This window comes from Pezoporus wallicus, unplaced genomic scaffold (genome assembly GCF_028554395.1).
Source record: "Pezoporus wallicus isolate ANWC-B61680 ecotype Strahan unplaced genomic scaffold, APGP_CSIRO_Pwel_v1 contig_5485, whole genome shotgun sequence".
NCBI classification, from domain to species: domain Eukaryota; kingdom Metazoa; phylum Chordata; class Aves; order Psittaciformes; family Psittacidae; genus Pezoporus; species Pezoporus wallicus.
Window position 1 is genome coordinate 6,450,890 of NW_026641550.1, and position 25,375 is coordinate 6,476,264.

The following is a 25,375-nucleotide window of genomic DNA, read 5'->3' on the forward strand; positions in this document are numbered from 1 at the left end:
TCACTCTGTATAGCCTCCGCCAAACCACTCAAAATAACCACTTTTTTTTTGCCTGTTAATTGTTTTAATAAGTCACATGGCAATGGATGACTAAAAACTACCTCATCTCTCTAAGGATTCAGCTGCGGAAAAAGCATCCATTTAGCTGCAGGGTAGTTATTACTGCATCGCTTTGATTTTGCTACACAATGCACACCCTGTTTATTGAAATGCTTACATGCTGCTCTGGGTGAAATCATCATCACTTACAGGTATACTCTGAAGCTAAAGAAATGAGCTCATATCCACACATCTAGACCCCAGATGAGCCCTGTCCACTTATCTGGATCTCCACAATGCTCTCGGCTGTTGGTCAATGCCCCTGTGGACATTTTTTTTAACACTACCCAAGACTGCATCTAAAACATGAAAATAAAATTTCAAGGTCAGAAAACACAATTGCAGTTAGAGTACCTGCCCCTACCAGTAAGTCTGCTGACTGCCACGGCACAAGGCTAACTGGAAAGCACTGGGATGATTTCAAGTTTATAGTATAACACAGGATAGTCCTTTTGTAACTAGACCATCATGCAGTGGTTAGTTACTTGCCTGTTTCATATCAATACTAGCAAAGCTTTAATTCTAAGACTTTTGGCAATACCACAAGCAACTGTTCCAGGAGCTAGGCTTAATGCTGAAATACCATCAGGGCTGAGGATTGCTACATATTGCTTTCTAATAGCCCCTGCTGTTTGACACCTGGAATGACATTAAGGAGCCTGGCACTGTATATAGAGTTCTCTACCAATAACTGAAAGTGCTTCTACAAGATGGGAAGAAGACGAGGGGGATCAGCATTCAAGGACTGAGTCTGTTTAAGATATTGAAAACATTTTTGTGGGGTGAGACATCAATATTTGAAAAGTAAGGTATGGCTTATATATACACAGCAAAAAACCCTGCGATTCCAATGCATACCTTTTTCCTGTTCAGGTTAATTAGGAGGTTGCTGTACTCCCAGCTAGTTTTGCTTGCAGGCAAATTTCTTTAGAGCTCAGCAGCCAGGATTATATATAGGGCTAAGCTTTCCCACCATATCACTCTAATATTAAAAGAATTTCTCTGGCTTCCTGTTAAACCATGAACTGATTACAAAATTCTTTTGCTTATTTAGGGCCAGATTCAATAAAAATTCTGTCCAGCTTCTGCATCATGGAAGGCCACAAAAGTCCTGAAATATTTTGGTTTTGAAGCCTGTGCAGGCTTCCATGGCTGGGATGCTGGGTAGCTATTCCAGTCAATGTGGTCCTCATAAAGCTTTTTAAGGTCCTGCTCCATATGGACATACTGATTTCTCTTTATTCTTTCCAGTGTGGATTACAATCCACTTCAGAGAATCTCTGATTTATGCCTCTAGCTACAAGCTAAATCCTAGAGGAATAGGTCCTTTTCATATCAGGTCACATCCTCTGCAGAACACTGACAGAGAAATTAGTGTTTCTGAAAAGAAAGCACCACTTACAAAAATCTGGTATATTTTGCAAGCTTTATATGAATATAAGCGAATGGTGAATCTAAAAGGAAATTCAATAAACTACTCATTATCTATATTCATATGACTAAGCTACACATGGAACGTAGCTTTTATCCTCCATAAAAAATGTACAGATGTTCTATAGAAAACTGTATGAACAAACTTTAACCTCACGACTGCTATTATTTTGTAATAAAAGGCTTACAGCATAATGTGAGCTTTTTTTAGAATTTAAGTTCCATGTGAGTAGTGTGTTGTTAATTTAATATTAATGCAATGCACCAGGAAGAAGTCTGCACAGAATCTCAAAGAGAGAGAATCAGAGTGCTGCAGACAGGAGATTTGTGGCATGGATTTTATTTGTTTCAGCACTCAGCACAAAATTCATTGACCAGGATTCCCATTGCCACAGGGCAGTGGAGTCATTTATAGACATTTTCACATGTCTCGGCGTGAGGATTTTGCTGCAGCATTCCCGCTACTGTTCCTGGGAATCATGTGGTTAAGTCACCTTGCACTGCACTGAAAATTTACCTCTCACTGTCAAGTGCATATGAATGAGCTGCTTTTTTGGGAACAGCAAAAGAAAAAAAGCATCCACTGAATAAACTTTTGAATTTCTTTTACTAAACCATCCTTCAGGTAGCAGGTGCAAAGGCTTTCACCAAACTTGCAGTCTGCAAATGCGGCGCTCATTTTGCTTGCACCACAAACAAGTTAAAGCTGGGGAGCAGAATAGAAACCCAGTTTCATCCATACAGTCTCCCTCTCCCAGTACCTGATCCCTCTCCCCTACAGCATCTGCCATTCAGAATACCTATCTTCTATTTCTCCAAGGAGTCAGCTCACCGTCTCATCTCCCAATGCATTGGTGAAGTAATTTATGACTACCATTATTATAATCGCTTAGCAGCTCCCAAGCATGTAAAAATAGCAACAATAATCTCTCACACTTTTCCTTCCTTAGCACCCCACAGGAGAAAGAGTTTGATTAATCCTGTAGGGGTTACACATGCATTTGTGTGTTTCTATAACTTACAGAGGGAGTTTGATGTTTTCTGAAAGCAATGAGGTCTACAGACATCTTATTCATTGTAGAAGTACATTTCCTCAGTCTAGATACTGCTTCTGGGAAAGTCCTGTGCCCAGAAGCATCCTTCTGTCACTTGACAGTTTTGTTGCTTCTGTGAAATGCCCTCATGTGCTATCATAAAGGAAAGCCCAATCTCAGAAATGGTGAAGGCCATTTCCTTGGAAATCTCCCAGGATCAAATTCGAAAACTCCATGCAATGAAGCAGAACTTCCATTCATAGCAGAGAGAAAAAAAATGGGGAGACATTTGTGAACAATTTTGAATTTCAAAATTTGAATTTCCTATAGCAATAGGAACAGACCTAGGAATAGCAATATAGCAGTGGGAATAGACCTATAGCAATGTGTGCATGGTAAACCAACAGACTGCTCCCATTTTTTCCAGTTTTCTGAGCATGTGATTTCAAATGCAGTTACCATTTTATATGGAACATCATAGCTGCACTGCACCCAACAGAGTGAAGACTACAGTCTGGTCCCTGTGAAATGGAGATGGAGCTTTCCTATTTCTGTGCATGTTGCATGGACAACTACTAAAGCCCAAAAATTCACAGAGGCAGAAAAACACCAAAGGATCTCAGCACTTGGAATGGTTACAGAAGGAAGAATTTCAGAGTACTCCTCAGTTGACATCTAGGTCTAAACTGCTAGGAAAATGTTGATTAGTTTCTCTAAAGCTATGATTTTAAATCCATTTTACTTAAACCGGTATAGAAGACAGGGTGGACATTCTCATATTTCAGTGTTAAACCCTGTCCGTTTTGCTTTAAATCTTTTTAGGAGCTGATTTGGTATTTGCAAATAACATGGTCTTAAGCTAGCACAGTTAAATTGTTTTTCACGTGATTGTAAGTAACACTGATGAAGCTATTTAATTCAACTGAGATCTTAGACATGTCTGGTTCACTTCTGGCCATTTGCTCTGCAGCGCAATGCCAACTTCAAGTAGTCACTAAGATAATTAGTGGAAGGCAGTAATTATGCTTGCAATAAGGAATACAAAAACCTAGATAACATCTACAGAAAATCAAGCACTTCAGCTCACCATGTGATCTCCTTAGCTCTCCAGTGGCTTCACATGTGTATGGGAGAAGCCTTGTCAGCTTCCAGAAGTGAGTTTGGACACAGGAAAACAACTGCTGCTTGTGACTCCTCTGGCTCCACCTTAGGGGAAGGAACAGAATGATTTCATGGAGCTTCCACTGATACACACAGCTTTTCCACACAGGTTAGCAGCATTTGATGATCAACAGTATCAAATATCAAGAGTGATCCAACAAATAATTATGTTTCACTAGCCAAAGTTACAAGGACAGCCTCATTACCCTGTGCTACCCTGAAATCTGAGTGACAGGGATTGAGTTACTGGCTGCCTCACAGCTGATGTTAGAGATTAATTTTTGTCAACCTGATTAGCAGAGGACACAGTTAAGGTTTGGGTGCTACCCTGTAGGATCTCGCTCTTTGAAAGACAGATTCATGAATGAATCTTACCAGACCACAAATTAGCTGTGATAGAAGATTTAAATCAAAGGAGGACATCATGAATTCCACTTACTTATGCCCAATATACCCTGTTTCCATGCCCATTTGCTCAAACCTGGAAAGACCGTGTTACGTTTCTTCTCCTGATTTAGCTTGAGTGCCTGGGATGTTTCTGCACGGGCTGTGAAATAAGATACCTCATACAAGAGAGGTGACAAGGTGAGTAGTGTCAGCTGAGATTTATAAAGCAACACTAGGCTCCTTCTGTAATGTCAGAGGAGTAGGTATCTATCTGGCAGTGGCAAGGTATGTTGCAGTACTTTGCGTCCATGTCTGTGTCAGGCAACATTTCTGTCATGGATACTCACTCGCTGTCTTTCAGTTCTTCTACTCAAGTCTTCCCTCATTTCTGAGAGGGGCTGGAGGCAGAGAGAAAAGCAGGAGTTGAAGGCTGAGCATGCCTGGCAGTAGTTGCATCTCTGTCTCCCTGATCTGTTCTGTTACTCCAAAATGTTTTCTAAAACCATAGGCAACACAAAAGACAAAAGAAATGTTGGGTTGGCCTGCTTTGTACTGCTCCAACCACATTCCCTTTTTGTGATCTGCTCATTCAACAGACTGGCTTACTGCCTAGAGAGCAAAGCTGCACAAGCTGATACATCAGATCTTTCAGTCAGACTAAGAGGACTTAACAGGGGTGGGAAGGGTTTGCCTTCTCCTTGCATCAGTGACCATTTCTTCCTTTGCAATTAATTAGAAAAACATCTTGATGAGAAATATTTCCTGTGCAGTTGATGCTCACACCTGCAATGACCTGGGTCTGCATGTGTATACCCTGGTCCTCTCTGGGGTAGCCTAAGAACTCTTATTTGCCAGCAGCCTCGTAACAGGGACCAGAACAAACAACAAGCCCCTCTGGCTCCAGTTTCCCCCAGTTGCCATCACACCTCACAACAGGGTGATACAAGTCACAAGGATACTATTTTTTTTCAGCCTTCCCCCAACCTTTTAGGTGAGGAGCACTGCCACATCTCCCAGAAATCTCCACATATGCTATTAAAAGAAAACAACCACCACTAGAAACAACTCAGAGCCTTCTATGCTTGAAGTAACAACTCATGGGCAAACTATTCATCTATTAAGATTTTTCATTAAAACAATCACTCCCAGCTGAGACTTATGAAAGACCCTGCCAGGCCAAAATGTCAGCACAGTTACGATATTTATTATTACAACTGTCAGGCCAGAAGGGTTTGCTGCAGAGGATCCAGCAGGCGTGCTCAGGCAGCAGCTCCTGCCGGTGGGCCAGCCGCTTCATGAACAGGACTGGCAATCGTCAGACGTCAAGCTCTTGTTTCAGGTCCTGCCCTCCTCCCCTTTGACCACCATGGATCATTTCAGTCACTTAGCAAGAAGCAAAGACCACATCAAACAGGGTAAGCATTAGTGTTATTCTGCTTTTAGAGCTGATAAAAGTCATTGTCTCAGCGTTCCCTATTTTTAAACTGCTATAGCATGGCTTCAAGGACTCGTGACTGTCAATCAGCAGGGGAGGGACAAGCTGGAGGATGAGGTATACTTCCCTCGAGGTGGTGGCTGCTCCCCACAGCCAGGTGCTTTGGGAGATGTGGCTGAGGGCATCCATAGGCTGCAGGTCCGTGCTCAGGAGCCACAAGCTGGTCCTGGTGCAAAGAGAGGACTGAACTTGGGTTTCATAATGGAGTTAATGGCAGTCAGTGGAAATTGAGCTGCAGCCAAGGTGGAAAGCCATGTAGAACAGATGTCTTTACAGAGGACAAAACAAACAAAAAGAAATACTCAGAGCCTAAGTTGGAACCCTTGGCCACGCTAAATCTCTAAAAAGCCCTAAAGTGCTCTAGAGGGAGGCTGTCCGACACACTTAAATTCCACATGTATAAAGTAAAATACATTTGCATTGCTAATTTAATAAAGGACTTCTTGACCCGAAGTCAAATACTAGTGCAAGCCTTCTGCATGGAAAAGCTCTGATAAGCACGCTCTAACTCCCTCGGTGAACGTTCAGTAATGCTCCTTTTTAAAAGTACGTATGCTTCTCCTGGTGTCTGATGCTAATTATCTTATCAGATAACAGGCAGCCCTGTGCTGAGTAGGTATGTAATATATTAGCCTTGGGGAGGGGAAAGAGAAAAAAAAAAAAGCAAGCCTTATCTTTCAAGTAGATTTGAAACTGCATATGATCTCTCTGAGGCTGTGGAAACTTTCCTCTGCAGCACAGAGCTTATATAAGGAAGACAAAGAAGGGAAAAAAAAAAAAAAATGGAAAAGGGGGAAAAAAAAAGAATCCCAAACCCGCCCAGCTTTAAGGCTGCAATTCTCCAGGCTGTTCCTTTCTGATGAATTTTCTCCTCTATCAGTATTTTGGAATGACATACAGGTTAAAGCATTCATCTGGCATGGAAAGCAGCTTTGGTAATTGCAAGTTTACATTGCACTATAAACGAGCAGATTATAGTAAACAGATGAACTGTGTAAATAAAGTATCACTCCTAGCTCTCCTTTGTGACTTGTATCCGATACCACTACTACTGCTTTTACTACAACTACTACTACTACTGCTGGGCTTCAGCTGACAACTCAGCCTGAAACCCTTTATTCATCTTTATTACTACTTCAGCTGTTCTGAGAGCAAAAAGGCATGGAGGACTTATTGGCCAGAGGCTCTCTAACCTAGCAGGCCTGCCTGAGAAATCAATAGGCAGCACTCAAGAGCACAAAGATGGATTGTGAAGCCGTGGCTGGTGGAAGAATGCTCGCTGCATCCGGAAGGACACGGAGACAGTCAGTTCTGCTCTGCCAGAAGCCTCCCAGACCGCGCATGTTTGCACACCAACCCCGTGGCATCCTTCCAAGACAATTTGTGAACCTTGGTTCACACCATTTTCAAAGTAGGTCATACGCAGTAATCTCAGCCGAGGAGAGATACACTGTCAGCAGCAGTCGCTGCAAGGAGGGCGATAGCTACAACCAATGAGGGAGCTGGTGCGAGCGGAGAGCCAGAGTGCGATGAAAATGCTCGGTCTGGGGCCAGCTGCAGCAAGGTGCTTGCCTGGTTCCAACAGCTGACAGGCGAGCTCTAACAGACCCAGCCTCTTACCATTTATAGCTGTAAAAGGACTGACTGTTCTCCTGGACACAACCACCAGCACGGCTTAAATATTAATCTGAATGAAAATACAGTAGGGGAAGAAATCTACCCTTTACTTAGCTCTTGTGCTCCTGACAGCAGGAATCACAGCTAATTCTGAGTTGCGGGATTTAAATTTACTGTGAGCTTTGGATTGTTGCTCCCTAACATGCCTGCCTCTGCATTGACAGACAAAACGCAGGCTTGAAGGTAGATGTGTTTTTGACAGAGAATCACTAAAGCACTTAAACTTTCCTGCATTTTCCTGTATCCCTTGTGTGAGCTAATTTAGGAGCATGGAATCAGAAGTGGGTACATTTAAAGGTATATATTTGAAAGATGGCATCCAGGAAAATAAATGCAGAAATATAGTATGCATACTTGTTTTCACACTAGAACAATATAAAGACCATCAGAGAATTACCAGTTTAAAGCAACAGCATGGAACTTCGCATGCATAGGAGCTGTTAGGGACGTGTTGCCTTTAAACACAGCCTGCACATCGTCAGAGATGACTTGATGCTAGAAAGCTGAAGGATTGCCTGAAGAGTGCTACTGTGTTATGCAACTTGTTTTAAAAAATGGGTTAATTTTTAAACAGGCTGAGTTTAACCTTGCTTCCAGTCAATAGTTAGATGAATCTGAATGAAATACACTCTCTGAAGAAATCCACCCTAATAGAATGGGTGTGCATAATTTTTAGCACTGAAGTCAACATAGAAACAGCAGAGCTGGGCAAGCATTGCTTTTTTTTTTTTTTTAATCTGACAAGGGAAAGGAGTGACTGTCCTCCATTTAAGAAGTTGTGCTTTTTCCTTCTTTTCTTTCTTTACCTGTGATGTGTCAGGCTGGAAACCCTAAACAGAAAGGAGCAAGCAATTTCTGAAGTAATCACGCTGTCTGCAAAGAGAGAGAGGAGACAGCGCATTGTAGACTAGCAACAAGGCTTATCTCCCACCCAAGAAAGAGCTCACAGAATGACTTTCTGCTTCCAGGGAGTGACCTACCTGATCAATAGCTTGTCCAGGGAGCTGCAAGACATGTCGAAACATGCAACAATGTGCTACTGTTATCAGCTGAAGGGTGCTGTAATGACTTTCTATGCAAATATATAGAAAAATCCACACATCTAGAAAGGGTTATCTTGGTACATCGTCAAACGAACAATCTTTATTCTCTAACATGGGATGTGATACTTCCTGCCAAAATCATATTGCTTTCCTGTTATCACTAAGCTTTGACAGAAAAGTAACCAACAAAAATCCCTTCTGCTGCTGCCTCCCCAGAAGAAAACCCCTTTAAGAAAAATCGTAACAAAGAAACCCCCCAGCCATTTCACTATTTTTTCCAGAATGACAAAGAAATCTAGCTGTGGTTACAAACAGGCCCAGTATTGTACGGTTTCAAGTCATGTGAGTTTTATTACTTCTCAGGCTAACTTTTGCTTTTTCCCAGCCAGCCGCTGGCAGTTGTCATTTTAGGATTGAAAGCAAACTACTTAGAAAACAAATTTGTTCAGAAACCTTTTAAAAATTATTCAGAAAAAAAAAATCTTTTGTGTTTTTCATTTCAGCTTGGATGTAACCTCTTTTTTTCTCGTCTTTGAAAGGAATGAGTCTGAAATGCTAAACGGGTCACAGAGTAATTACGCATATACCTGAAAATTAAACACACATTCAAAGGCTTAACTAACAGCATATCCTAATTCATAACAGGTATACGCCACTCACTTTTTTTCCAAGGTTACATTAGAGTGTAAGAAAAACTGGATCCCATCATACCCAGGGAAGAAAACCTGCAATCTTTCTGCAGGGTTGAAGGGAAAGAGACAACAGCAAAGTGATACTGTGTTGATGAAGCTGACCTGATACTGCAGGGCAGTCCCAGCAAGTCTTGTGTGTCACAAATCTTGGTGTCAAGGCTGGGGGGGTGTGTCTCTGGGGTTATTCAGAGAAAGGTCAGTTCTGAGTCTGGGCCTGAGCAGGTCAGCAATATCATACCTTGTCTGAGCCAACCTAAGATCAAACCTGGATGACTACTTTCAATACTGTAAAGCTGTGTTTCAATTGAAGACAAAGATTTTGGCAAATCCTTCTATGTTCAGTGCAGAGCCAAATTTACTTTCTGGGGCATGCACATCATCTTGCTCTGGTGTTACTGAATATTTTTTGTTGGCTTACCATGTTTTCCCTGACCTTGCAGAACACAGGTTTAGCAGCAGCATTTCAGGTGCACAAAAGGAATTGGATCCATATCTCCTTCATAAAGTAGAGGTTGTTTGGGTTAGTAGCATCTCTCTAACAGATTTACTTGGTGGTAAAAAACATTTTTGTTTGACCTGGAGAAGAGAACGTACAGAGATGGCAGAGATCAAAGGCACAGTGAAGAAGTGCAAAGGACCTCGGCATGGCCTTTAGAGTGGTGCATGGTGGCACAGAAGAACTGTGAACTAAGGTAGCTGGTTTGTACATGACCTGCCTACCTCCAGCTGAGCACTTGTTGTGAGTGGGTTTGAATTTTTTGGAACAACCACTGTAGTACTCTAGTAACTGGTGTTGGTTAAACGAGACCTTTGGCCAATGCCAAGTCTCAAGATGGGTTATAGGCGGCTTAGATCAACATTTGCTTCCTTATCCTGAGCTCCCCTAGATCAGCACAGGTAAGGCATGAGTGCCAAGCTTTTATTTACTGTCTTTTGGATCCGTTGCTGCAGTGAGTTTGAAGAGTAGCATGACCCAGCTCTTCCCAACTACCTTTGTACTTAGTGAAAACTCTGTAAAACTTTGTAAAAGCAGCGTGCCAAATACCCACTGTGTCAGGGACAGAAACCCCACACATCATGTCCCGGACAATTTTTAAACTGAGCTAAGACTTTTCTCCTACTTAAAAATTATTTTTATTCCCCCCTCCCTCCCTCCCGATGCTATGGTTTCTGGAATACTCTAGTTTGTCTTGAGGACCACACATGATCTCTTCTGCCTATGATCAGCAGACAGCTATGTAGGAGTAGGGTGGATGTAAAAAAATGGGTTCATTTCAACTGCGTGTTCAGTAGCATGCACATACTAGAGAAGGTTTTCTATGACAGCACCTCTGTTGCATTAGTGCTACTGCAAAGGTCTTAGGTGCTTCTGGTTGTTCACTGTCTGGCTTCACAGCCAGAAAGAACATCCTCAACTAAGCCGAACAGTTGAAACCTGTTAAAGGGAATATACTGTCTGCATAGTAAAATTGCAGATTGCATCCTTATTCCATTCACCTCCTCCTCCTTCCCCTTCTGCCCCTCAACTCTGCTCTCACGAGCACTGGAATAAGCCTGATGTGGCAACCCTAGGGAAGTCAATGGATTTATACCAATGTAACTGAAAGCAGAAGGTAGCTAAAAGGCTCAAAGATCTGTGCTTGTGTATTACCCCTGACATTTCTGACCAAACTGCTTAGCTGACCACCATTAGATTAGCAGTCTTAGTTTAGTGTTTCACACCTCCTACACTCAGAACATCAAATCGTGTCAGCTCACTTGTGAGCCAGAAGAGCCTGCTCCTCCATCCTATTCATTCATGACAGGTAGCACAATAGCTGGCTCAGCCTGAAGTACTCCATGCCCCAGGGCCATGAGCGTAACTGGGCTTTTTTACACCATGAATCTCATCACCTTGGCTTAGCACCACCCAGGTAAATGTAACCCTTCAGTTTATAGCACATGAGGTTTTCATGTGTTGGCATCAAACAAAATAACATGCTAATCCTTCTGGTATTAATCAAATGGGGCTTAAAAATCCATTCAGATGCTTTGTAGTTGCAAGATTTCCCTGGCAAGTGTGGACACTGCTCTCAGTCATGAATTCCCACAGAATCTAAGCTTTTGTTAAGAAAAATTTTAAAATTAAACTTCATGGCAGCAAAATCCATTTTTCCAAGCTCAAACTGAGTGCAAACTGATGAGACATTGGCTTCCTGAATCTGCAGAGAAAAAGCTCCAGTGCTTGTGCTGTTCCTCCACCCCAGCACTGCCAGCCAGCACCCACTGATGGAGACTGCCAAGATCTCAAGCTATTCTCTAGTGGGACCCCATGCCATGCAGGGAAAACTAGCAACCCCACTAATTTCATGCTAAAGCTTGCAAAAGCTAGAACTGGGGACAGGAATGGGCACTGAAATGATTCACAAGAGATGAAGATTCTTAAAGAAGGAGGCTGAAGGAAAGGATGAGTAACAGAAATAGCTTGCTTGCTTCATCTTCCAGAGAAGCAAGGAGGAGGGTGAGGGATGCTGAAATGAGAACACACTTCTTTCCCCCGCCCTGTGGCTATCAGGAAGTTGACAGGAAAAGAAAGACCCGCTCTGGTTCAACAGCTAGAAATGGGAGTTTCACACTGAACAAATACTTACTAGCTATAAAATGAACTGAGGAACTGCATCTCCAGGCAGCCTCCCGCAGTAACTTCCTTGCAGAAATAAACCAAATCGCAAGTGCTGCTGAGCTTCTCAGGAAGACACCAATAGCAGCTTGTGATAGAAATTCTCTCATCTTCCTCTAGTGCGTATACCCACATCAGCCTTGTTGGTATAAATGCATTTCTTAAAAACATGTTACTGATCTAAAATTGTTCAAATTCCCTTGTATTTTCTCTAGTGAAATGGTGAACACCAGTGTGGGGATTATTTTTAATTTTACCATGTTATGTATTTTTGAGAAGGGTAAGTATTATAAAATAATAACAAAGTTTGTGGTGATGGTTTTGGTTTGGGTTTGCTGGTTTGGGGTTGGTTTTTTTTTTTGGTCATAACCCGAAATACCACACATTTCACTAATTCAGGTACTATTCTCTTGGCCACTATCTTATTCACCTGGTGAAGTCAACAGAAAAAGCACAGCCCTGCTAGTATGTCACTGGTCAGTGGGACTCACACAGTCACTAAAACTGAGACTTTCCTCAGTGTAAATAATGTTGGGTTTATTTGTTGTTGGGTTTTGTTTTGGCACTCCACTTGATTTAGCTTAAGCCACATAATGCAGAGTCCTGCCCATCTGTCCCACTTAATTATAATAATTGAAGAACTAAATTTGCTTCCAAATATCATTAATTAATATTATACTACAGGCTGGGTGGGTAAGGGGAGGAACTCCTCTGTTTCTGATTCCTAAAAACCCCTGTCAAACCAAAACAAGGTCTGGAAGATTTTACATTATTTTGCAGTGTCAGTGCTGAGGACTTGATAACCACAGAACGTGCTCTGTGATCTTTAATAAATTTGTATCATAAGCAAACATTGTTTGCTGGCAAACAATTTGCTAAAATATCTTAACTTGGGTTTTTCTCTGTGCCAACATAAGTAGGATTTGCTCCCTGTAGGAATATTTACATCACAGGATACATAAACCCTTTATGATGTATGCAATTAGAACTTTCTCACTAAACTGTTACCGTTAGGTAATATCATTTAGGCAGCTTACATTTGGTTGATTCAGATTGCTCTGCCAAGTCTCAGGTAGGGAGGAGAAAAGCCATCTAGTGGACAAAAATGTAATTCGATACCAGGAAATACTTCTGGGCATGAAGCCTTTGCTGGAGACCTCTTTTTTTTAATTTCTTTCATTATTTGTCTGCAGTACTGCTTATCTAGGGATACTCTGGAAGTCTCCAGGAAACCAGGGTTTGCTGGAGGGCAACAGCATAGATAGGAGAGATCTCTAAGCCCAGGTTTTTGACAGATTTTTTGATTAACAATTGTCATAAAATGTAGGAGCCAGTTCATCCCTCCCATCTCTAACAGAGAATTTATCAGCATATTTCTTACAATGCTGTGAGGGTCAACAGTCGACTGAATATCGTATCACTAGATTCAATGCTATGTGCGAAGCAGACTGGCATTGCCACAGGGTTTAAATAGCTGAGGAGCTAATATTTAAACTTTTGTCCTATCTGATCCCAGAAAAATAACGAGAAGAGGCTTCCTGACTGTAACCAGATGAGCCAAATGGCACTCAGAACAGCCTTTTACTAAAATTATCATTGAGATTCTCTGGGACGGGAGATCAGGAAGGTCTGGGGAGCGTGAGGCAGATCAGCTGAACAATCCCCCTCGCAAACACACTTGTGCAGCTCATTCAGCATCTAATGTAAAAAGCGGGGAGAAGGAAACAAAAACTCTCTTCCCGATGTTATTCACAACACTTGTTGGCCTTTACTGCAATGCTGCCTACTAGGGTTGCAATGGCCTGTTCCATGAGTTAAGTAACTGAATATATTCCAGCTCTGCACTGCTGTCTTCTTTCATTTAAACCAGGGAGCACATGGAATAAAAAAACCTGTCTTATGTGACAATTTCAGAGACCCAGTCTCCAAATTCATCCTCTTCTACCACAAAGTCCAGAGCATTTAGCTAGGCACTTTCAGCTAATCTTGAAGAGCAGATAATGATCAGTCATGCCCAGGCAGGCCAAAGTATTGAAGCCAAAGTATAATTTCTGTGGGATTACAACACCACAAACCACCATCATCAGAGACTATACTATGGTGATGCAAGCAAACATCTGTAACTCCTGCTGCTCCAGGCGAAATACTGAAATGGGATTAGCAACCTGCCATTTAGAGACTGCTCAGATACTGAAACAACAGGTTTTGTTCCCTTTCCTGTACCCCTTTTGTTTGAGGTAATAGGTAACCCCAGGTATTTTGTACTGCCATTAAAAAAAAAACATAAAATTCCCAATTAAACTTCTGAAGTAGCTGGTTTCAGGAGCATCCCATGATTTCCACCCAAGTCACCTTTGCAGAAGCATGCATTTACCCAGAGATCTCAATGACTTCCCTTTCCCACCAACTCTGCATATAGATGCTTAGATATATCACATAAGCAGCAGACACCTCTTTGCATCGCTCTTTTGTTTGCCCCAGCATGAGGGCTATTTAATGCATCACTTTTGATAGAGCCACCATTTGCTGTGCTCAGACAACCCTTGCGTTGCTGGGTTGTTATGAGACAAGGGAACAGAACCTCCCGAGCTACCTTGCATAGACTTTGTCTGCAGCCTCTTATTCATCCCCTCCTAATGAATCACAGCCTTTTCTGTCTCTTTTCATAATAACCAAATAAGGGTTTCAGGGATTGGCCCATTCACTACATTCTGTGTTTTAATACAGGCAAGAATGGAATACAAAATACTGCCAAAAGTTTAGCAGCAGGGGCAACCTTTTTGCTATTTTCATGTCTACGGTTCCCGATTCAACAATGATGACTTGCTGTTCTGCACAACCACAAGGCCAGGAATTCATAAACAATAACAATAATAACAACTGTCCAACAAGGCTTCATCCCAGCCAGGCATAAGAGCAGGACTGACATGGAGCAGAAAAATGCTGCTTTGCTCCTTTACAAAGCTTGCAATATAAACTTTGCACTGTCAGTTTAGAACTTTGGCATCTGTGTCTGCAAATGGGGAGGAACCCATTTTCAGATACTTGTGAAATATAAACTTCATCTGTTGCCAAGCTCAGAGATAGATTTGCTCCTTTTTATTTTTAAAAGTTTCCTGAATATGTGAAGAAACCCACAAAGCCATTTTAGAGACGTGTAGCTATGAAAAATGTACACGCTTCTGTTTTTTTAAAAAGCATTCTCAATCATTGTAATTATTCCTTGAGAATGCTTTTTATAACAGAACCATGGCTATTTTTCACAGCTACAAACCCCTAAAACAGCTCTAGAGCTTTCTGTGAAACTTAACAAAAAATTGCCTTTCAGCTAAGAACAGTAAAAATAGATCAAAAACCAATTAGCTGGCCCACATGGCAGAAGACAGGTGTGCTTTGGATGTGGTATTTATACAGAACCAGGATAAGCATTTTTTCACTTTTACACAGATTCCTGAAGACTATAAATATCACAAACCTCTTCTTGCCAATGCCCATCATATCAGTTTAAAACACTGGCCACTCAAAGAATAACCTTAGGATGCAGCTTGAAGCATTTCATCTTGCCTCCTACCAAGTTATAAAACTGAATTAACATTAGAAGCAGCAGACTGATGGGTGAATTATGGTAATAGTGAGCCTTCAAAAGCGAAAACAAGTAAACCCCTTTGGAAAATGCAGCCAGAGAGAAGGCTGCAAACACTGAAACCAATTACGACTGCTTTAGTGTTACACCTGTTTAGATGAATGCCAAATCCAGCACAGAATTATTTACATTATGTTATTAACAAAGGGACATATGAGTAATGGGAAAATAGAAGTGGTTTATGCAAAACAGGCTCTACTGAAACCAGCTAAAAACTTCAGATATTTGTAGTGAAAAGCACAGGCTGTGGTCAGACCTGCTGCTCCAGCTGCCCCCAAGTCAGGCAAAGAGACTCCAGCTCCCCAAGCCCCCTGTAGCTGCTGGTCACTGCCCCCAAGCTGCCTAACTTATGCCAGAGTAAATACTCATGTAATTATCCCTTATGCAATTCAGTCAACGATCTTCCCTCTTTTCAATACTTGTAATAGGGGTTAGTTTTAAAACCATATTGCTCAAGCAGAAACAGATTTAGGGACCGATTATAGAACAAACTGTGCCAGGAGATCTGAAGAGGGATAACCCTTTGGAGGCACGTGGCAGGTGCCAAGCAAACGGGAAGAGGCTGAGAGCATCAGCTTCTTCCCTGGGCCACAGTCTTACTGAAAAAGGAGAAGTCAGGATATTCCTCTTGGAGCTTACAAACCCTTTCCTCCACCCTCCCAATTTTTGAGCACATAAGTACCTACATACAAGATGGTTTCCCATTGTATAAGACACTTTAGATATTATACAGGCAAGAAAAGAATGTAAGTGTAAGGCTGGGAGCTGGAAGTGACTGAAGGAGCCTGACAAAGCTGCCCAGAGCAGGTATACCCACAGAGGCCAGGTAGCAGCTCACTCTCCATGACATTTCTTTTTGAATACCCTGCCATTCTCTCACCTTTAAAATCTTGTCCAGTTCCTGATGGTTTGGGCAGGTGGCCACTGAAGAAAATTAACAGATCACCTGCAGAAGCAGGTTTTCAAAACCAAGCCACCCTCCCCACTAATCTTATTCTCTCATTTAAAAATGCCAGGCCATCATAGGCAGATGGCTGTGGTCAGGCTTCCCCAACACTGGCTTTAAGCTGAAATCCCTTTTCTCTCCATTCAGCCTTCTACAATGCATCTACTTTCACTAGTTCAGAAATGGTTTCTTAAGCCAGCAGAAAAATCAAGCTGTCTCCTTCACTTCCAGCAAGCACATTCGATGGCTTTGACCATGTGATAACTATTGTCCATTCATGTCACAGCCTGGATACACATAATTCACTTTGATCATTTGTTTAACTCAGCAACATGACAGAAAAAGACGGAAAATATTCTTTTATACCACCACAACTACACCTTATAAATGGGCTTATTCTGTACAAAGATGGTACTTTAAGAGCAGTGAGTTTTCACAATTCAAATTTCACTACAACAGCAAAATGAAGTGGCTCCCTTCCATTCCCACACCTAACGCAAGCACTATACAAATAAGAAAACAGAGGTTTTGTGATGAAGTGGAGAGACTGCTGCACCCCAGTGAAGCTCTGGGGAAACTCACAACAGAAACAAACACTGGATAACAAGCAGCACAGCACAGAACAAAAAAAGGCAGAATGTTATGTTCAATGTACATCTTGGAGGACTTTGCCAGATCCTCACTGTCTCCTGAAGAAGCACTCATTCCAAGAGTGGTTGAATACCGCAAAGTGACCATGGGCTCCAACAGAAGTCTGTGAATCTGTTCCCAAGAAGCTCCCAACTGTGCTTCAAAACCCAAGATGACTGCCATTTAAGGTTCTCCAGGGCTAAAAGAGCTTACACATAAGATTTTCCTCTAGCAACCAAGAAAACCAGGACCCAGAAGAGTTCCAGCTGATTTTTCCAAGCAGTGAGTGACTGGTTTTCTCAAATACAGCTGCTTTCTTCATTAGAAGACTAAAAATAGTTCTGCTTCTAGCAGGCTGACTTCCTTTTAAGCATTCTGTCATATCCATGTGTGTATTTCATTCAGGGTTTCTGCATGTCTATGCCACTGTGATTCTATTTCAGCCTTTAAGTACATTCAAGAAATTTTTCATTTCCCTCTCCCATATTCACTCCAGATGTCCTGAACTGTCCAAAGCTGTTTCATGTTAGGAGAATTTGCAGGGATATTCTGGCATTCACACTGCTCCCATCTGCTTCAGTATTTTCAGGAAAGATCAACTTTCTTCCCCAACTGTTAACGAATATGAACAACGAGTTTATGGTTTTAAAACACCCATGATTAAGAGTAGAAGTTTTGCTTGTACCTTGTACAATAAGAATAATTAAATACTACCATATCAGGCTTTCACTTTTTCCCCTTGAAGAGATGCTGGAGTGAAAAAATCAAGGAATTAAAGGATATCGTAGGTCTCAGAGCACGTACTGCAACAGCAATAAACACTTCATAATGCTGTGCCAGAATATGAGAACCTTGTTTTGAAAAGACATACTGAACATGAGATGGTGGACAGTGGGTGCAGTCGCTGCAGTGGTCCTTCCAGTACCAGCCATCATGTTTTCCAGATCAGTGGAAACTGGATATTCTCATGTGGTGGGTGTGAAAATCAAGGCACAAGAGGGGACACAGGAAGTGAGGAACTAGGGGAGGGGCCACATGAACCTATTAAGAAGCAAGATATTCTAGATATCCCAATTTAGATCTAAAGGAAAAGTCTGTGTCATATTACATCCTGAGTGAAAATGCCCAGTGTCAGACAAACACTGTATTAAAAATTTGACTGACACATTCACGAGAGCTAAGCAGTATCAGAGAAATGAATTTTCTTCTACCCCAGGAAAGCTTCAAACTAGAGACATCATGCCCAGCCTCTTTGGCGTATTGCCACTGAGCTCAGTGGAAATTTTCTTCAGGCTTTGGTAACCATTCCTGCCCCCAGAGAAATTCTTGGGTAGCCCATTGATATAAAAGGATATAAACCCCTTCAATGTAAATAATGAAGGGGTTTATACCTGTTCACTTCAGGGAACAGGTAAAAAGATGCTTCACTGAGAAGATCAGCAAAAAGGCCATTTGGGATCAGCTCCATGGTGTATGAAGAACCAAAGTTCTGAATCTTTGTAGCAGGGTTGAATTTCCCTACTTTGAGCAAGGGCAGGTCAATTTCAACCCATCTCTTGAACCCTTCAGCATGATTCTCTGCATCACTTGACAACTCCAAAGGGTATACTTTGTAATGATGGGAACACCAGTGGAAACAAACAAATAGTTTAACTCTTAAAATTATAACCTGAGGCATACTTACTTTATTTCCAGTTTTGGTCATAAATATGACATGTTTCATAAATATGACATTTTGGTCATAAGTATGACATGTTTCACTGAATCTGTCCAGGATGAAGCTGGGAAGACATAGAGGTGCTAGTACTCCGGATATTTCTGGACAAAAAGTATTTGCATGAGCAATTTTGAAACTTTGGTAGCATTTCTGCCTATCCTTAATCTTCTTGCAAGTGTATGTGTGTTATCTAATGAATTTAAACAAGTACAACCTTTCTAATACAAATAAGCTGCTTGCAAAATTCTTATGCCAGGGAAGAGAATGAAAAGAGAACTCCAATTCTTATTTATTTATTTATTTATTAATCTTGAGTTTCTATGCTGTGAAGTGCTAAATATGTCTGAGAATGCAAAGCTATCCACAAACCCTTCTAATCCTATTTACTTCTTGAAGAGTTGAGGTTGGTAGTAATCTCAGTCTCAAGTCAAAAGTTGTTCTTAGCATAGTAACACTTTGAACTTTTTGAAAAAAAAGAAAGAAAAGAAAAGAAAAGAAAAGAAAAGAAAAGAAAAGAAAAGAAAAGAAAAGAAAAGAAAAGAAAAGAAAAGAAAAGAAAGAAGGGAAATATACTACTATCCAGATAGCATTATTTAAAATAAAATAGGAGAAATGGCATCTACCTCCTCCCTCAAATGTACACTAGATAGATCCCTACAGGGTGGGTAGCCTTGGCCATTTTCCATGATGCCAAAACATGTAGATTTCAGTTCTTCCTTCTTCATAAATAGGAAATAATAACTGAAAAGAAGGCCAATGCAAGCAGAAAGCAAATTAATCCAGAGATGTTTTGCATCTGCACATCTATGGTAACCCCAACCAAGAACAAAATTTGGCTCACTCTATCTTTTCCTTCTAAATGTCTCATTCTGGCCATACAACTGTTCTATTTTCTGGTTAAACATTATATGGAGTGTGTTAATCTCTGCTTGAGCTAATTTAGCTATACTAAATGCAAATGCTTCCTGTACTTATGAATACAATCTGTTCATAGTGAATAGTTTGGAAGATTTGGATGAGTTAAAACAGCAACAGTATCCATGTGGGACCAATCTTCCCTGGACAACTTTTATGCTTTGATTCATAAATTCTTTCCATAGGAAATATCTGTTGAAAGTCTCCAACACATCCAGAAATGCACAACTCAGTTTCTTGAGTTATTATAAATTCTTAATACTTATTGCTTCTCCCTTTATTTCTTACTTTTATATAAAGCATTGGCTCCTGTGTTCATGAGACTCCTTTATGCTTATATTCCATTATTACAGAATGCGTGTTTTTAGTAACTGCAATAACATGTCATTAGTACGACCATGTGAATCTATTAAAGAAGCAACTTACAACTCCTAATTTCTAATACCTAATTTCTGCGTTTAATTGGGTGTGTTAAGGCACCTCTTCATCTGCTGTTACTGTTCTGCATGTTTGACTTACTCTGTGGAATGAAGGCTCAGTTGCTTGATTATGAAACAAACCATTATCTGATTAGCATATCTGATCAGCATTATCTGATTTAGAGAACAGAATTTCAGGAAATCTTGAAGGAACACTCAGCCTTAGGAAATGTGAGGGTGACGGTGGTGGGACTGCAGTGGTAAACCTGCAAGAGAACTTCTGAGACCCATGGCATTCATGATGCAGAAAAAATGGAGAAGAGCAAAGGGGGCAGGTATGGCTACCGAGAGGTCAGACATGCCCAGTTTGTCAGACGCTGGAAGCTGAAGGATGTGGACTGGCTCACACAGTGACCGTGCTCAGCTGCCTGGAATGGAGAGTTTAAGCGTACCTGGGTGGTTTTCTGCTCATCTCTGGCAACTTGTCATGGATTTCTGCCAGAGGAGTTCAGCTCTTTCAACCAGATTTTGCAAAGACTCCCCACATAGCCCCTGTCCATCCAGCCACTGATGCAGCAGTGTGAGGTATTGCCTATGACATGAGGAGGAGCTTTTTTGCAACTGAATCTAGTTTTACCAAACTTACTTATCGAGGAGTCCAAGTCTTTCCTGAATTAAAATTTACATAAACTTTACGAGAACTGTAGGCAACTGACAGCAAATTGCAGCTCATCAAGAAGAAAGAAGAAAAAACTAGCACTTATAGTCCTTGTGGGTCCAGAAATAAAGTTTTAAAGTTGTGATGGCACCTTATTAAAACCTCTTGTCAGCCAAAGAAAAGAGCAACAGTTTAAGGCCTTTCCACAAAGCATCTGTCCTCTGAAGTTTGCATTTGACAAACTCCAATTTATTCAGTATTTCTTCCTTTTTATTTTCTGCCTTCTTCAGATGATATCTAATCCTCATGACTCCACTGCTCAATACTTAGGTAGGTTCAAGGGTACAAGTTAATGCCCAGTGCATGTTACAGCTCTCATCCGTAAGCATCATTTCTCTCATGCTTTATACAATTCTTAACTGGCCATTCCTCTCCAGGTTAGACCAATAATTGCAAATACCATCACATTTTTCACCTCCCAAACCAAGACAAGACTGTAGCTCTTTCTTCCTTTGAGCAGGAATGCTGCAGCAGCAGAATTCTTTGAGTAAGCATTCAGTGGGTTTCTTTTAAAAACCAAATTAGTCATATGCAGAGTATGTCTAGAGTGGAAAAAAGCCAAAGACAGAAGTCCTTTTTCAGTTCTAGCTATGCCAGTTGAAGATGATCTTTCCATCTGCCTCTCACCCTTGCCAGAGGTTACAGCAAGCTGACCTGCTAGTGAGTGAGTGTTCAAACAAAATGAGTGAAGTTGACTTAAGATCCTTTTTAGTCTATTTAGTCATTGTTCACACAGTTTATCCTGACTTGAACAGGGTTATGAGACTTTAGCAGGTCTATGAGTGGTCCCCATGATGCTGAGCCACAGGTCAGAAGGTACTGTAATTTCTAGCGTGGGTAATAAAGTCTCCAGGTAGGAGAGGGATATTAGTAGTAACATTTTCAGCTGGCAGGGTAATATGCAAGACAAAACATGTTTCCACAGATACGGACTAACATAAATATTCTCCATCATCAGTATAGCTTCTTCCTGTCCCTCATCAGATTGCCCAAGCAGTATAAACAACTTTGTACAGTATCATCACATTTGCAGGCCGTGGTCCTCATCTGGGATGTCAATCGCCCTAATACCTGCTGGAGGGACAACGCAGCAGGACAATAAGCAATCCAGGAGGTTCCTGGAGAGCATGAATGACAACTTCCTTTTCCAAGTGACAGAAAAGCCAATGAGGAGAGATGATCTGCCAGACCTCATTCTCACCAACAAAGAGGGGCTCACTGGGGATGTGCAGATCAAAGTCAGCTTTGGCAGAAGACACCAGGAGATGGTGGAGTTCAGAGTCCTAAGGGCAGGGAAGAAAATGAAAAGCAAGCTCACAACACTGGACTTCAGGAGAGCAGACTTAGACTACTTCAAAGATCTGTCCAGAAGAGTCCCACAGGATAAGGCTCTAGAGGGAAAGAAGGCCCAAGACAGCTGAATAATATTCAAGGATTATCTCCTCCAGGCTCACGAGTGGTCCATCGCAGTGATTTCCAGAACTGCTGGGAGGCTTGTGTGGATGAATAGCTCCTAGCCAGACACAAAAAGTAAGCATACAGAGGGTGGAGGCAAGGATGAGTAACCTGGAGTGAATACAGAGACATTTTCTGAGCATCTAGGGACAAAGTTAGGAAAGCCAAAGCCCACATGCAACTGAATCTGGTAAGGGATATCAATGACAAGAAGGGTTTCTGTAAGTGCATAGGTGACAAAAGAAAGGCTAGGGAAAATTTAAATCTGTTGTTCAAACAAGACTGGGGACCTGGCTGAAGTGCTGAATGCCTTCTTTGCCTCACTGCAAGACTGGCCTTCAGGAATTCCAGGTCCTATAGGCCAGGGGGTAAAGGCTGGAACAAGGAAGATATACCCTTGGAGGAAGAGGATCAGGTCAGAGAACACTTAAGCAAACTGGACATACATGGGCCATGATATGATGCACATGAGTACAGAGGGAATGGCAGATGTCATTGCAAGGCCACTTTCAATAATCGTCTTTGATTCATCACGGTGACTGGGAGAAGTGCCTAATGACTAAGGGAAAACCAATATCACTTTTGTCTTCAAGAACTTCAAGAACAAGGATGCAGGTAACTACTTGACCCTGGGTAGGTGATGGAACAGCTAATCCTGAAAATCATTTCCAAGCACACGGAAGGACAAGAAAATCATCAGGAGTAGTCAGCATGACTTTACCAAGGGGCATATTTAGAAGGCTCAACTTTAATTTCTTCTTGATGATAAATAAGTAAAAAAACAAAAACAGAAAACAAAACCAGAAAACCCTTTGTAAGAAATGGTTTCTATGCATTTTTTCTCAAACTCTCAGTAGCTACTAAGTAGTTTAGCACAATACTAGTAGCTTTGATTTCAGAGGTGAAGGAAACTGTTAAGAAATGTCGAAGTTTACCTTCCACTAAGCTTGCCAGTTTGTAAACATGAGAGAAAACACGCACACATTTCACCAAGCCGTGGTACTTGCTGATGAGTCCAAGCAAAAAGCAGGTATGACAAGTGTTCTCATTTAAGCTGTAGTCATTACCTCATGCTTCATCCCTTCTGTTGATAGCAACCTTGTCACGCAGCCAGACAAACAAGAACCAGCATAAACTAAATCGATCATTCTCGTTCTTATTGTACACAAATGAACATAATAAACCCCATCAGTTCCCACAGAGATACACTTTAAAAGAGTTAAGTTGCAGCTACAAAAAAGAGACATAAAACAAAAATAGGATAACAGCATCTAAAGCTGTTCTGTTGAGATTTCTGCAGCTGTAAATGGGTTAGTTTGGCTTTTTGAGTTACAGTTTGCAGACACATCTATACAAGATTACAGTTATGAGTTACTGCTGTGTATGTTTAATGGATTTTCCTGCTCTCTGGTACTGCAAGCTCCTAGTCTGGAGTTATGCTTCTTGCCAGATCTGATCAGCTAATACTATGTTTTACAATATTTACTTGTTACCTACTAAATTTTGGATTCTCAGACCAAGGAATGAAAGAGTCAGTGTGACATGTTTGATTTGATTATGTGAAAACTGTCTCTATTTTCATCTGTTTGCGCTATAGATACATTTGCTTTGTGAAAGTCAAGAGACTTACGCTTCTCCTGCATCTCAGATAAATATTTTAATATCCCCGTTTAGATGCAATTTAAAGTATAGCTGTGCTAATTTTACATTTTATTGCCTTCTTGGTAGCCCTTACACAGCTTCTATTAGCCTATAGCCATTCCAGGGCCCTATCTTACAGCCCTCGTTCATGCAAATAACTTAGCAAGTGCTAATAGATATGAACTTTTCCTCACCCAGTGGCGACCTTAAATAATAATGGTATTATGACAAAAAACACCTTTGAATAATACCTGGTTTTAATTCTCTGCCACTCTTACTGAATATATGGCTAATGCCCCATAGGATCTATAAGAAGTTTGGTGGAAAGCACCTTTCATTTTCATCAAATTAAACTTTCAATGACACCAGGAATTTGAATTAGTAAGGTATATTTGCGATGGCTCTGTTTAGTCACCTCTAAGAAACAGTTCTTGAAATGCCATCGCTAACCTGAACTGAAATTGGGACACTATAATGATGAACTTAACATCAGACATAGACATCTCCAGGGTAAGTTCCCCATAAAGAGTTCACAAGGTCACACTTAATTTGAGAAAGATGATTTGTATGGCATCATAAATTGAAATAATACCTGTGTCATCAAAAAACATCAGCCCACTTACACCACCTCTCTGTAAGAATGGTGTTACCAGAGAAAACTGAGGAAGTCTGATTTGAATTTTATGAGACATATAAAATCTATAAGGACAATAAAGAGAGCTTTTGTGTGGTGCAAAAGAATGCTGGAAAAAATTAAGGTAAAGGATGGAATTTCTGATGGGAGTAAAGCAGCTTTTAGCATGACCAGCAGATGAGCAGCACAGTGATAGTTTGATGTGGTTTTACTGGCAGTAGCCAAAGACAGGCAAATACTAGTGCTGTGAAAATTTTCTCCATCTTAGTAACTTGGTTCCTCTTTGTACTGCTTGTCTCTCAAAAGCACGTATTAAAGTACCGCAAAATGCAACACATGACACCGATCAGCTTCAAACATCTGTTGTGTAGCACATGGAAAAGCACAGTACAGAATTTCTAAGGAAAGCCACCTTGTAAATAGGCAGGAAAGCTTTACCGATTCTCTTCTGTGGGCAATTAAATTCAAATAAAAATCACAATTTTTAAAAATCAGAAAAAGTATATATGCAAGACAGAAGCTTCTACCCCAACCCTGTGCCTTCGTAACACAGGAGTATTTACATTCAACAGCAAACAGCTGCCTTTTCCATTGCTCTATCAATCACCCAACAGGGCCTGACGAGAGTACTTCAGTGACAGCTTCACTGAGCCCGGGAGCACTTCCCAGCTCTTGGGTCCAGCTGTCCATGCTAATGCTGCTGTCAGCACATGAAGACCAAATGTGGTTGTGCACCACCTTTTCCCAGCTAGCCTCGCTCCCCAGTTCCCATGGGAAGAACATTCAGGACTGTAGTTGGGAGGGCTGGGATAATGGGTGCTAGGAGCCCAGCTAAACTGCGGCTGCCACGGCTGGCAGCACACTGCAGCTCTACTACAGTGTTTCACCAGTCAGAGAGTCAAGTTACCGCATGATTCTGATGTGTGGGGGCAAAGCAAACCCAGGGTATGTTGTAAGGTGGCTAAGACTTGAAAGGTGA

The 25,375-nt window shown here is 41.3% G+C and overlaps 1 long non-coding RNA gene across 2 annotated transcripts in view; it reads right to left on the reverse strand.

The window, feature by feature from the left end:
- Positions 1-16,568: 16,568 nt before the first annotated feature.
- LOC130607343 (uncharacterized) overlaps positions 16,569-25,375 on the reverse strand; it is a 43,241-nt gene continuing 34,434 nt past the window's right edge. For both annotated transcript variants that reach the window (XR_008974225.1, XR_008974226.1), the window contains exon 2: positions 16,569-17,509. This is a non-coding gene — a long non-coding RNA (uncharacterized LOC130607343). The remainder of the gene's footprint in view (positions 17,510-25,375) is intronic.